The sequence below is a fragment of the Notolepis coatsorum genome (genome assembly GCF_963971535.1).
Source record: "Notolepis coatsorum genome assembly, chromosome: 7".
Classification (NCBI taxonomy): domain Eukaryota; kingdom Metazoa; phylum Chordata; class Actinopteri; order Aulopiformes; family Paralepididae; genus Notolepis; species Notolepis coatsorum.
This window is the reverse complement of record NC_140171.1, coordinates 147,336,048-147,351,553: the sequence shown is the minus strand read 5'-3', so window position 1 is coordinate 147,351,553 and position 15,506 is coordinate 147,336,048. Positions and strand designations below refer to the sequence as shown.

Sequence of the window (15,506 nt, the reverse complement as noted above, 5' to 3'; positions counted from 1 at the left end):
AAAAGAAATCACGCAGCGCACAGATGGAGGATTGGCACAACGGCACAGAACTCTTCTTAGCAACGTGAAAGTGCTAATTATCATTGGTCGGTGAGCTGCTGAGTGCACGCCTATCATACCAGAGTTGCCAAGTCTGTTTATTTTCCGCAACTTTTGGACACAATTTTGCTTGTTTTGCTGGCTTATTTCTCTCACTAAACTGGCAACCTTAAAATACGGGACAAAGGGCGTCCCGTATCAGTTCAATACGGAACGCGTCTTTTAGTTTCTTTACGGGACGATTCCGTATTTTAAGGGACGGGTGGCAACCCTACGGCCCACATTAGTGGCCCACACACTGGCCCACACACTGGCCCACACACCGGCCCACACACCGGCCCACATACCGGCCCACATACTGGCCCACACACTGGACCACATACTGGCCCACACACCGGCCCACACACCGGCCCACATACTGGCCCACACACTGGCCCACACACCGGCCCACACACTGGCCCACACACCGGCCCACACACCGGCCCACATACTGGCCCACACACTGGCCCACACACTGGCCCACACACCGGCCCACACACTGGCCCACACACTGGCCCACACACTGGCCCACACACCGGCCCACATACTGGCTCACACACCGGCCCACACACTGGCCCACACACTGGCCCACACACTGGCCCACACACCGGCCCACACACTGGCCCACACACTGGCCCACACACTGGCCCACATTAGTGGCCCACACACCGGCCCACACACTGGCCCACACACCGGCCCACACACTGGCCCACACACTGGCCCACACACCGGCCCACACACCGGCCCACACACTGGCCCACACACTGGCCCACACACCGGCCCACATTAGTGGCCCACACACTGGCCCACACACTGGCCCAAAAAAAAAAGTTAAAAAAAATATATATATTATTTTTTTTTTTTTTTTTTGACCAGCCCACTTTGGTTCCGGCTCATCGGGATTCATCCCGAACGTCCCGATGGCCAGTCCGCCACTGCATAAAACCATGAAACGCGAACAATACATAAAACCAGGAATGCATACTGTACAATTACAAGGTTAAAACACAAAGCAGAAGTAGAAATTACAGGAGTAATACTTATCCTAAAAAGCGATTAGAGTGCTATCTAGGTGGGGCATATCCTAAAGTTCAAAATGCCAAAGTGCGAGCTCGGCTAGGCCTATCCTAAAGTGCTCTATTTTTTTTTTTAGATAAGGACTCCGTTGTTCACATTCACATGGTGTTCTTTCAATGAAGTGGCTCAGGAGGTAGAGCGCAGGTCGTCTGGTAATCAGAAGGTTACCGGTTTGATTCCAGCTCTTCCCGGGCAGCGTGTCGAAGTGTCCTTGAGCACGACACTTGCCACCTCGGTATGTGAATGTGTGAGTGAGTGGGTGAATGTGAGGCACACGTTGTAAAGCGCTTTGGATGAAGGCCATTTACCTCATCATCTCAAACCCTCTCTCCTTGATCCTCCAATCACTGTTGGGCTGAAGTGATGTTTTGCGATTGGAGGATCAAGAAAATCGGGGCGGGTTTGAGATACATTTCATCGTCATCTTTCTCTTTTCTCTTTACCTCCTACACTCTCTCTTTCTCATGCTAATATTAATTTACAGGACTCTGTCTCTCTCTCTCTCTCTCTCTCTCTCTCCATCCCTGTCTATCTCTCTCTATCTCTCCATCCCTGTCTATCTCTCTCTGTGTCTCTCTCCCTCTCTCTCTCTCTCTCTGTGTCTCTCTCCCTCTCTCTCTCCATCCCTGTATCTCTCTCTCCCTCTCCCTCCCTCTCTCTCTCTCTCTCTCTCTCTCTCTCTCTCTCTCTCTCTCTCTCTCTCTCTCTCTCTCTCTCTATCGCTATCTTTTTAGGAGTGATCATAAATTAAAAAAATTGTTGGAAGCCTCACATAAGCCATGTAAGAACAAAGATTTCAAAGAGTGTGGGTATTATGTGGAGGTCAAGGTATTGGCTGAACCAACAATCTTCTGTTATCTTATATAATGCTTTGGTCCTTCCATATTTGAATTATTGTGTTGAGGTGTGGGGAAATACCTATGAAACCAACCTACTTCCTTTGGTTATGCTCCAAAAAAGAGCAATTAGGATTGTAACAAATGAGAGCTACAAAGCACATACAAATTCTTTGTTTTTAAAACTTTCAGTTCTGAAATTAAAGGACCTGGTGGATTACAAAACTGCCCAGTACATGTACAGAGTCATTCACCACAGCCTTCCTGACAAGATACAGAAATTGTTCTGTGAGAGAGCTGGACTCCAAAGATATAACCTTAGAGGGAAACTCAAACTGGAACAGCAATCTTCAAGACTAACCAGGAAGGCTATGTGTATTTCTCTGTGTGGAGTTACCTTGTGGAATAATCTGGAGGAGGAGATCAAATCCAGTCAATCCATAAATATATTAAAGAGGAAATTCAAAATGATGGTGTTCACAAAATACACCAGGGAGGAAGACCAACGTATTATATGAGAATGATTTGAAGGGTGACATGAGAGTATAGTCTAGTGTGTGTGTGTGTGTGTGTGTGTGTGTGTGTGCATGTGTGATTGTGTTGTGTGTAGTTGAAGTATTTGCAAATTGTATGGTATTATATGTATTGGTAATCGTGTCATACTTGCTGAAGTATATAATTATTGATGGGGGATGGAAACATATAAGCTTTGCTTCTTCCATCTCCTTTTCAAACAGTGTATAGTTTTTGGCTGTTTTATTTAAAACTTTTGGGGGGGGTTCCTCTTTTCCCATTTCATTTATTTTCAAATGTTGTTTTGCCGGACAATGGTAAATGTAGCCAAACTAACACTGTGGTTTGAAATAAAACGATTGAATCTTGAATCTTGAATCTCCCTGTCTACTCATCACCATGGTTATATCCATGTCTCATCTCTATATTTCTCCCCTGCCCCTCTTACTAACCGCCCCTCTTACTAACCAGTCTTCTATGATCTCATTCCCTGCCTACAATGGGCTCACAAAGGAGGGTGAACTGTGGGCCACGTGAACATAATCACACGCTTAGCTCCACTCCACGGTTCCCGTCTACCTAAAATTAACTCTCCATGCTCACTCACTCCTTTTGAATCCATATAATCCATCCATCTCTCTCTTTCTGTTTCTCTGCCTCTCTTTCTGTTCTTCTCTCTCTCCTCTCTCTCTCTCTCTCTCTCTCTCTCTCTCTCTCTCTCTCTCTCTCTCTCTCTCTCTCTCTCTCTCTCTCTCTCTCTCTATCTGTCTCTGTCTCTGTCTCTATCTCTATCTGTCTCTATCTGTCTCTTTCTGTTTATCTGCCACTCTTTTTCTCTCTCTCTCTCTCTCTCTCTCTCTCTCTCTCTCTCTCTCTCTCTCTCTCTCTCTCTCTCTCTCTCTCTCTCTCTCTCTCTCTCTCTCTCTCTCTCTATCTCTCTCTATCTCTCGCTCTGCCCCTCTATCTCGCTCTTTCTGTTTCTCTGTATCTCTCTCTCTCTATCTGCCTCTCTCTTTCTCTCTATCTGCCTCTCTCTCTTTCTCTCCGTATCTCTCTGCGCTCTCTCTCTCTCTTTCTGTGTCTCTTTCTCTCTGTCTCTCTCTCTTTCTGTTTTTCTGCCTCCCTCTCTTTCTCTCTGTCTCTCTCTCTGCCTCGCTCTATCTTTCTGTTTCTCTTTCTCTCTGTATCTCTCCCTTTCTCTGCCCCTCTCTCTCTCTCTCTATTGCTTTTTCACCACCCACTCACTACGCCACAGTCGTGGATTGTCTCTCATCTTGTGGGGGGGGGGGGGGGCAGCTAAAAATAGAGAGAGAGAGTTAAAATAGAGAGACATATTGAGAGGTAGATCGAGGAAATGGGGGAGGACAGCCTGTTTAGCACACACGCATGCGCACACACACACACACACACACACACACACACACACACACACACACACACACACACACACACACACACACACACACACACACACACACACACACACACACACACACACACACACACACACACACACACACACACATACAGTATAGAAACACAGTCCTCCATCTGGCCATGCAGAGGTATTGATATCACCAGCTTAATCAGCTTATTGATCACTAGCTTAATCAGCTCATTGATCACTAGTTAATCAGCTCATTGATCAGAGTGCAGGCTTAGTAACATACAGTAATAGTAGGTAGGTTAAGTGATGTTTTACTTCAAGTCATGATGCAAAGGTCCAGTGGCGGCCGGCCGATAGTGAACGCTAGAGCGCCGCCCTCCCTGATTAAAAGAAGAAGATTTTTTTTTAGCCCTATAAATAAAATAAACATCTAGTTTAAAATGAATATTATTTACTCATTTTAAGTATGTTTGTGTTTCCAATGCACAATATAACGTTAATATATCAAATATAAATAATTGTTTTCATTAACAGGAAGTGACTGTCTGATAGAGAATACTTTCCGTAGCCGCATTTCTCTCGGGCTAGCCGTAGCCGCATTTCTCTCGGGCTAGACGCAATAGCGCTTATAGTGGGCGTGCACTGGTTTCATCGCTGTATCCGTCGCAGCCAATCAGTGCGTAACGCGCTGTGCGTTCTATTATCTAAGCAAGCAGTGTCTATACTTTCCGTAGCCGCATTTCTCGGAGACGCTCTCTGATTGGCCGACGCCAGTACTTTCCGTAGCCGCATTTCTCGGAGACGCTCTCTGATTGGCCGACGCCAGATTCTGGTTAGGCTTAGTTACTCTTCGAAGTTGGTTATGGTTAGAGTTTGTCTTAGAGCGTGACGGCAAGTTCTTTCGACGGTTAAGCTTAGGCACTCTTTCAAAGTTGGTTAAGGTTAGAGTTTGTCTTAGAGCAAGGCAATAGAACGCCAGGTAGTTTGCAGGCTGTTCGATGCGGAAATGGGCAAGGACAGTAACACAGCTCATCACAGTACTGTTGTGTTGTGCTAACAAGAAGCTACTTGTTAGCACTGGACAGTGGATATACATCAACAGTCTGGGACTGTGGGACAACAGTGGACATATACACTTTATCAAGCCCTCCTGGACCACGTTTTAACTAAACAGTGAGTTAATGCGGTCTCTCTCTCTCTCTCTCTCTCTCTCTCTCTCTCTCTCTCTCTCTCTCTCTCTCTCTCGTCTCTCTCTCACTCTCTCTCTCTCGCTCTCTCTCTCTCTCTCTCTCTCTCGCTCTCTCTCTGTTGTTGTTAATTTAGCAGCGGGTGACGCATAATGCATGAATGAATGAATGGTAACTTGTTTAAAATGACAAGATATATATATATATATGTGTTTATTATTGCATTGATCATACGTGTTCTAGTGTAGTATGAATTAACTCGACTTAACGTTGGTAACGTTATGTCGAGTCAGCTGTCCACTTGGTCAGCTGTCCGCTTGCTCCCCCCCCCCCCCCTTCACCCCCCCCCGCGCCCACCCAAATGTAGTTCACACCGGCCGCCACTGCAAAGGTCCCCTTTGGTATGGAAGTACCTAAGCCCCAGAATCTCTTGATCATTTTGACAGTGATTTTTTGCAGTGCCTAGGTACAGAGGTAATTTGTCCAAGTGCCACAAGACAGAGAGAGAACAGGATGTCAATACAAAAAGGGTCACTGTAGTTAGTGGCACTTCAACAAACAGGGCCATATACATAAATGTATCCACACTTTATGGTCGACGTACAACCTAATTTACACAAATATTACACAATATACAAAGAAACAAAACAATTCACAGATTAAAAAATAAATAAAAGAAAGAAAGAAAGAAAGAAAAGATTGCACTATTCAGATTCATATTTGATAATGACTAAATATAAAATTTTTATAATAATAATAATACCTACATTTATTTTATATAGTGCCTTACATGAGGTATCTCAAAGCACTTTGCATTATAGTACATGGACAAACACAGTACATGGACAGACACAGTACATGGACTTTAACGTGTAGACACAAACAAAACAAACAAAACAAACCAAACAAACAAACTCCGATGAGAAGCGGCAGCCAAACGCGCACAATGGTCTCTCAGTCGGAAGTGACGTGATGGTGAACAAAGACACTATGGTAGTAAGTCATACTCGCCAGCAGCATGACTAGTAAGAGTCAATCTACAGCAGAGCAGCAGAGTAGGGCAGAGCAGGTAGAAGCAGGCCTCAGCTACAGCAGAGCAGGGCAGAGCAGGTGGAAGCAGGCCTCAGCTACAGCAGCAGAGCAGGGCAGGGCAGGTGGAAGCAGGCCTCAGCTACAGCAGAGTAGGGCAGGGCAGGTGGAAGCAGCCCTCAGCTACAGCAGCAGAGCAGGGCAGGGCAGGTGGAAGCAGGACTCAGCTACAGCAGCAGAGTAAGGCAGGGCAGGGCAGGTGGAAGCAGGCCTCAGCTACAGCAGAGTAGGGCAGGGCAGGTGGAAGCAGCCCTCAGCTACAGCAGCAGAGCAGGGCAGGGCAGGTAGAAGCAGGACTCAGCTACAGCAGCAGAGCAGGGCAGGGCAGGTGGAAGCAGGACTCAGCTACAGCAGAGCAGGGCAAGGCAGGTGGAAGCAGGACTCAGCTACAGCAGCAGAGCAGAGCAGGGCAGGTGGAAGCAGACCTCAGCTACAGCAGAGTAGGGCAGGGCAGGTGGAAGCAGCCCTCAGCTACAGCAGCAGAGCAGGGCAGGGCAGGTGGAAGCAGGACTCAGCTACAGCAGAGCAGAGCAAGGCAGATGGAAGCAGGCCTCAGCTACAGCAGCAGGAAATAATATATATATTTTTTAATTGACAAATATTATTACACCCCTTAATAACGTTAACGTTAGTTCGGCCAGAGAAACAAATAATATACTAATTAAAATAGTTGGACCTGTGAGATTTGTACTTTGTACTTTGTAGGTCTGCATTTGAAATGTAATAAGGAGTAAACAGTATGTTTTTTTTCTCTGAAATGTAATTGAGTAAAAGTACAAGTATACAAACCTAATAATACTTGAGTAAAGTACAAATCCCCCAAAACAGTACTTGAGTATTGTAACGAAGTACAAGTAACGAAGAGCACCTAAGGGAGGCTGCAATTCGACAGTCTCCTCCCCACCGTATGTATATTTCTCTCCCACCCACCCACCCCCTCCTAATGTGTATATACTCTGTCAGGATCTATGGGTAACAGTACTGTATATTTGAATATCGTATATGTCACAAATGTAACAGTACTAAATACCTGTATGTCATGTATGTCCCTATGCCATAAATGTCATGTATGTTGTGTATGTCATAAATGTCACTATGAATTGAAAATGGGGGACCCTGATGTAAACAAGACAAACGTCTTTCTCTGGTCTGCATCCCCTTAACAATTGTGTGTATTGTATTGTACCCATTCTGCAATCTGTTCAATAAAGTTTTCATTCATTCATTCATTCATTCATTCATTCATTCATTCATTCATTCATTCATTCATTCATTCATTCATTCATTCATTCAGATTGGAAATGTATTCAGCTTGTTGATTTGGGGACAATCATATATATTTATATATAATGTTTTATTTTTTTATTGGAAAAGGTAATTAACAATAGGAAGCATCATGATCCATCTGGCCACCAACACCACCACCACCACCACTACCATCCCTACCACCACCACCACCACCACCACTACCATCACTACCACCACTACCACCACTACGACCACCACTACCATCATTACCACCAGCACTACCACCACTACCATCACTACCACCACCACTACCATCACTACCACCACCACTACCATCACTACCATCACTACCATCACTACCATCACTACCACCATCACTACCATCACCACCACCACCACCACTACTATCACTACCATCACTACGACCACCACTACCATCATTACCACCAGCACTACCACCACTACCATCACTACCACCACCACTACCATCACTACCACCACCACTACCATCACTACCACCACTACCATCACCACTACCATCACTACCATCACTACCACCATCACTACCATCACCACCACCATCACTACCATCACTACCATCACCACTACCATCACTACCATCACTACCACCATCACTACCATCACCACCACCACCACCACCACCATTACCACCACCACCACTACTATCACTACCATCACTACTACCATCACTACCATCACTACCACCACCACTACCATCACTACCACCACCACTACCATCGTACTACCATCACTACCATCACTGCCACCATCACTACCATCACCACTACCATCACTACCACCACCACTACCACCACCACCACCACTACCATCACAACTACCATCACTACCATCACTACCACCATCACTACCACCACCACTACCATCACTACTACCATCACTACCATCACTATCACTACCATCACAACTACCATCACTACCATCACTACCATCACTACTACCATCACTACCATCACTAATACCATCACTACCATCACTACCATCACTACCACCATCACTACCATCACTACTACCATCACTACCATCACCATTACCATCACTACCATCACCACTACCATCACTACCACGACCACTACTATCACTACCACCACCACTACCATCACAACTACCACCACTACCATCACTACTACCATCACTACCATCACCACTACCACTACCATCACTACCACCATCACTACCACCACCACTACCATCACTACCATCACTACCATCACTACTACCATCACTACCATCACAACTACCATCACTACCACAACTACCATCACTACCATCACCATTTCCATCACCACGACCACTACCATCACTACTACCATCACTACAATCACCATTACCACCACCACCACCACTACCACCACTACCATCACTACCACCACCACTACCATCACTACTACCACCACTACCATCACTACTACCATCACTACCATCATTACCACCACCACTACCATCACTACCATCACTACCACCATCACTACCACCACCACTACCACCACCACTACCACCACCACTACTACCACCACTACCATCACTACCACCATCACTACCATCACTACTACCACCACTACCATCACTACCACCACTACTACCACCACTACCATCACTACCATCACTACTACCACCACTACCATCACTACCACCACCACTACCATCACTACTACCATCACTACCATCACCACCACCACCACTACCATCACAACTACCACCACTACCATCACTACCACCACCATTACCATCACTACCACCACTACCATCACCGCCACCACCACTACCATCACTACCATCACTACTACCACAACTACCACCACTACCATCACCGCCACCACCACTACCATCACTACCACCACCACCACCACTACCACTACCACTACCACCACCACTATCACCATCACCACCATCACTAGCATCACTACCACCACTACCACCACCACCACCATCACTACCATCACTACTACCATCACTACCATCACTACCACCATCACTACCACCACCACTACCATCACTACCACCATCACTACCACCACCACCACTACCATCACCACCATCACTACCATCAATACCATCAATACCATCACCATCACTACCACCATCACTACCACCACTACCATCACTACCACCATCACTACCACCACCACCATCACTACCACCATCACTACGACCACCACCACTACCATCACTACTATCACTACCATCACCACTACCATCACTACCACCATCACTACCAACATCACCACTACCAACACTACCATCACTACCACCATCACTACCAACATCACCACTACCACCACTACCATCACAGCCACCACCACTACCATCACCACCCCCATCACTACCATCACTACCACCACCACTACCATCACCATCCCCATCACTACCATCACAATCATCACTACCACCACCACCACCACTACCATCACTACCACCACTACTATCACTACCATCACTACCACCACCACTACCATCACTACCACCACTACTATCACTACCACCACTACCATCACTACCACCACCACCACTACCACCACTACTATCACTAATATCACTACCACCATCACTATCATCACCACTACCATCACTACCACCACCACTACCATCACTACCACCACCACTACCATCACTACTACCACCACTACCACTACCACTACCATCACTACCACCACCACTACCACCACCACTACCATCACTACCACCACCACCACCACTACCATCACTACCACCACCACCACCACCACTACCATCACTACCACCACCACTACCACCACCACTACCACCACTACCACCACCACCACCACTACCATCACTACCACCACCACTACCATCACTACCACCACCACCACCACCACCACCACCACCACCACCACTACCACCACTACCATCACTACCACCACCACTACCATCACTACCACCACCACTACCACCACTACCATCACTACCACCACCACTACCATCACTACCACCACCACCACCATCACTACCACCACCACCACCACCACCATCACTACCACCACTACTATCACTACCATCACTACCACCACCACTACCATCACTACCACCACTACTATCACTACCACCACTACCATCACTACCACCACCACCACTACCACCACTACTATCACTAATATCACTACCACCATCACTATCATCACCACTACCATCACTACCATCACTACCATCACTACCACCACCACTACCATCACTACTACCACCACTACCACTACCACTACCATCACCACCACCACCACCACTACCATCACTACAACCACCACTACCACCACCACTACCATCACTACCACCACCACCACCACTACCATCACTACCACCACCACTACCATCACTACCACCACCATCACCACCACCACCACCACTACCATCACTACAACCACCACTACCACCACTACCACCACCACCACCACTACCATCACTACTACCACCACTACCATCACTACCACCACCACCACCACCACCACCACCACCACCACTACCACCACTACCATCACTACCACCACCACCACCATCACTACCACCACCACCACCACCACCACCATTACCATCACTACCACCACCAACACCACCACCACTACCACTACCATCATCTCTACCACTACCACCAACATCAACACTACCACCACCACTGAGCAATAGTGAAGTAATCAGACAACAAAAGGTTATCTCCAATTCTCCAAAGTGTATAGTGAGTGACAGCAGTTTACATCAACTTATACAACGGCATGCAAATTTCTCGATTCTGATTGGCTGAAACAGTCAATTTACACATATTTATTTTTCATAATCCCACAGTCTTGGTCCCAGGACCCGCCCACAACCGAATTACTATCACTCCGCCGTGCGACTTTGTAGGAAAAAACAAGATGGCGGACAATAATCTTTACAAATGGATATGTTGATAGCGTCATAACGACTAAATGGAAAACGATTCTGTCACGGCGAATGTCTTAGTTGCTTAAACAATGATGGATGATGTAATTGATGGGTCATGAGTCATTGTGGAACTAAATTAAAATCGCACGAATTGATTGATTGATTGATTAATTGCAATTTTTTTTTCTTTTTTTTTTTTCTATAGAAACAACTGGGAGGTGCGCTGTTTTAAGTGAGGGTGGACTGAATGGATATGTTGATAGCGTCATAACGACTAAATGGAAAACGATTCTGTCACGGCGAATGTCTTAGTTGCTTAAACAATGTTGGATGATGTAATTGATCGGTCATGAGTCATTGTGGAACAAAATAAAAATCACGCAAATTGATTGATTGATTGATTAATTGCAATATTTTATTTTGTACCTACTTTTCAATCTGCTTCTATAGAAAGTAGGTTTAAAACAAATAAAATAAAATAGGGCGAAGAAAACTTTTTTTCCCCTATAGGGCGGAAACTTTTTTTTAATTTGTTTTACCTACTTTCTATAGAAGCATCTAAGAATGAAGTTCTATAGAAAACTAAATAAAAGTTGGATGTGTTAGTTTGTTGGATGTCTAGGTGAAAGACAGTTGGATGTGTTAGTTTGTTGAATGTCTTAGTTGAAAGACAGTTGGATGTGTTAGTTTATTGGATGTCTTAGTTGAAAGACAGTTGGATGTGTTAGTTTGTTGGATGTCTTAGTTGAAAGACAGTTGGATGTGTTAGTTTGTTGGATGTCTTAGTTGAGAGACAGTTGGATGTGTTAGTTTGTTGGATGTCCTACTGAGAACAGTTGGATGCACTTCCGAGCTGCTTCCACATGGAGGCAACATCTCTTTTTTTCTTTTTTGGGAACTACTTTTTCTGGCGGATGGTTTTTAATAAATCTTCAATTAATGTGTGTTTATTGTATAGTAATAAGGTTGGATGAATGTGCCAGTTGTATAAAAGCATTACACCACTTGTAGTCGTGGATTGTGAAAATTAGACCATGCCTAGGGGGGTCTAACGACCACCCCTAGGCATGGTCTAATTTTCACAATCCACTCCTGCGCGTGATGTAATGCTTAAATACATATACTGTAAAAACGTGTTTCCATCTTCACTTTCTTCCGACATGTCAAGTTTTCCCCGAGGTCCGTGTGTGACATCAACAAGACAAAAAAGACGAAAAACAAATCTAGTCTCAGATCTGCAGTAATGAGATGGTCGTAATAGGTCCCAGTAGGGCTGGCGGGAGCATTTGGCTGATCTGTGAACAGTGATTTGCCTTTGCATCATTACCACAGTTGGTGGGCATGCATGCATCATTAACTGGTGTGCTCACACTGATAAACACTTGTTAGTGCTTGCTTAAAGTTTGCACTGAGCATATACACACAAACACACACACACACACACACACACACACACACACACACACACACACACACACACACACACACACACACACACACACACACACACACACACACACACACACACACACACACACACACACACACACACACACACACACACACACACACACACACACACAACAACAGCTGTCATTTACTCAGCCATCATATAATCAAAAGTACTGTATAAATAAGGGTGGAGATGATTGTAAGTTATGTTTGATTCGGGAAACATTCTTACAGCTTTGGTGACATGAAATGCCACTATGAAACTAGGTAGGCCTACTATGAAAGGCACCAAAACACAACCTCATTTGGCTGTGCCCTCCAAAGAACACAGGTGTTAGAAGAAGCAGACACTCAGTCGCTGCAGGCTAATTTACATTCACTTTGAAGAGACAAATACTGCGCCGGCCACCGTCTCCGCTTCCCCGTCATGGGACCAGCGTATCTAGTGCCTTGTTTACCGCACTGCGTCCTCAAACACAACACACACTGATTGAAGATAAAATATATACACTGTTTACAACCTTCTGGGAGCAGCTGCTCTGTTCTGCAGTTTAGGGCCTTAAGATCTTACGACAGTCTCACCGTGTGTATAACATTCTTTGGGATCAATGCCAATGTGTGTGTGTGTGTGTGTGTGTGTGTGTGTGTGTGTGTGTGTGTGTGTGTGTGTGTGTGTGTGTGTGTGTGTGTGTGTGTGTGTGTGTGTGTGTGTGTGTGTGTGTGTGTGTGTGTGTGTGTGTGTGTGTGTGTGTGTGTGTGTGTGTGTGTGTGTGTGTGTGTGTGTGTGTGTGTGTGTGTGTGTGCGTGCGTGCGTGTGTGTGTACATGCCACTGTGCCACTCCTTGCCCTTTCCAACTTTTCGATTTGGCCAATTGATCCGTGGAGATTGAAAAAATAAAATACCTAGGGTAACAACAAAAAAACATTCATTCAAAGGCAGCTGATCATCCAGGCTTGTCCTTTGAATAATTTAATTCTAAGTTTCAGTTTGCTGAAGGTGATGACAGATGATGGACTTTTTTTTTGTTGAAGATATTTTTTCTTTAATCTAAATTACATTTGTGATTGACAATCATTGTTGTGATACTTTTATGAACATAAACATTTGTGTCATCAACATTTGGTTGAAAACAAAATAGGCCAACACAAATGTGACCAAAAATGTTTACATTTAATTGATTTGCCATGAAGGCTACAAATAGTAATTATTTCAGTTAACAAACTTTGCCATCTTATTTATATTGAAACATATTTTTTAATAAATTGTATAGTACATTTTGCTCTGGTAATCCACTGGAAATCCACCCCTCTGGTGGGATCAAGATAATCCAGTTTTTTGGGATCAAACTGATCCCAATCCTGTATTGTCGGTTTGAACTACCCGTTTTGAAGATTTGATCCAGATTAAAGCTTGGATTTTATGTCCTGATCTGATCGGATATCAAAGTGATCCCAATCGTGTTTTTTGGTTTTCAAATCCCCAAAATACAAATCTGATCCAATCAGATATAGGGATTAAACGTTTTGAACTCCTGGGCCCAGGTAAACAAATGCACACCCGCAAAGCCCTGCTGGCGTGTAGATTTCCTCTTTATTTAATTCTCAACAGTGTAATATCAATGTACTGTAGCACATTCTCACAGACAGCACGTTCTCACAGACAACCAGTATGATCACACAGACACAATGGGCCTCATTCAACAATACTCTCTTATTATTTTTCTTATATTCTTGCTTACCAGTCTGTTAACACTTTCAGTGCCAGCAGGGGGCGCACAATTTAGTGCTTGGATGCCCACCATCCACTTCAATGTTAGCGTTAATAACGCCTAATCTATGTTTTAAATTATGGCTATGTGTCTAATCTGCCGTCGCTTATCAATGACTCGTTTTCCAGTCAACATTGTCGAAGCGGATTGTTTTTTTATCGGTTCATTTTCGTTTTATAGCATTTTGAAAAGCCCTAGTTTTCAAGGAAAATAAAAAGATTCCATGATAAAAGACGTTTACTGGAATATTCTAGAATACACAAAAGCATTGTAATTTTTCGGCCTATTTATTAATCGTTTTCAAATAAATGCTAGATTATCGATAGTGTACGTATGCACGCTGGGGCCGCAAGCTGAAAATCGATTATCTGAGTTCCTCAGATCGCGATCGCGCACACACACACACACACACACACACATAGGGGACACGTTGATATCTCAGCGAATACAACTCTGATTATCCCAAGACTGGTAAAATAGATTCCTTACCTCAGATCAGATGTTCTCTAAAAAGATCATTCCAATTCCTGATCGCCATTCCAAAAATCGATCACTACTGTCTACTATCGATTGGCTACTGTGAATATATATTCCAGGCTGATTCCCGTCCCACGATGACTTCCATGTTGAGCAGACAGCTTGCCAGCTCAGGGAGCCAGCTGGCTCCGCCTCTACATATAGACTGATCCCAGGTCAGTCTAAGCGACTGACATGCAGTTACTCAGGGATAGACGATAGGGGGCGCTTTTTTCCATTCTGAGCTGCTGGAGGAGCTGCTGTACCAACGGGAGACTCGGTTGATGAAATATGAAATCAGATCGCTAATAAAAAAATAAAATGCTAATACACGTCGTGGGCATTCAGGCATTGGGCTGATAAAAGGTCATATGACGTGATGGGCACTGAAAGTGTTAAGAGAACAATAAGAAAAGCCACCATCACATTCATCAAGGCTTTC

At 44.8% G+C, this 15,506-nt stretch overlaps 1 protein-coding gene across 1 annotated transcript in view; it reads left to right on the top strand.

Annotated features, from left to right (window-relative positions):
• Positions 1 to 15,506, top strand: part of LOC311231801 (voltage-dependent T-type calcium channel subunit alpha-1I-like) — a gene marked incomplete at both ends in the record, with an annotated part of 367,238 nt that overhangs the window by 126,862 nt on the left and 224,870 nt on the right.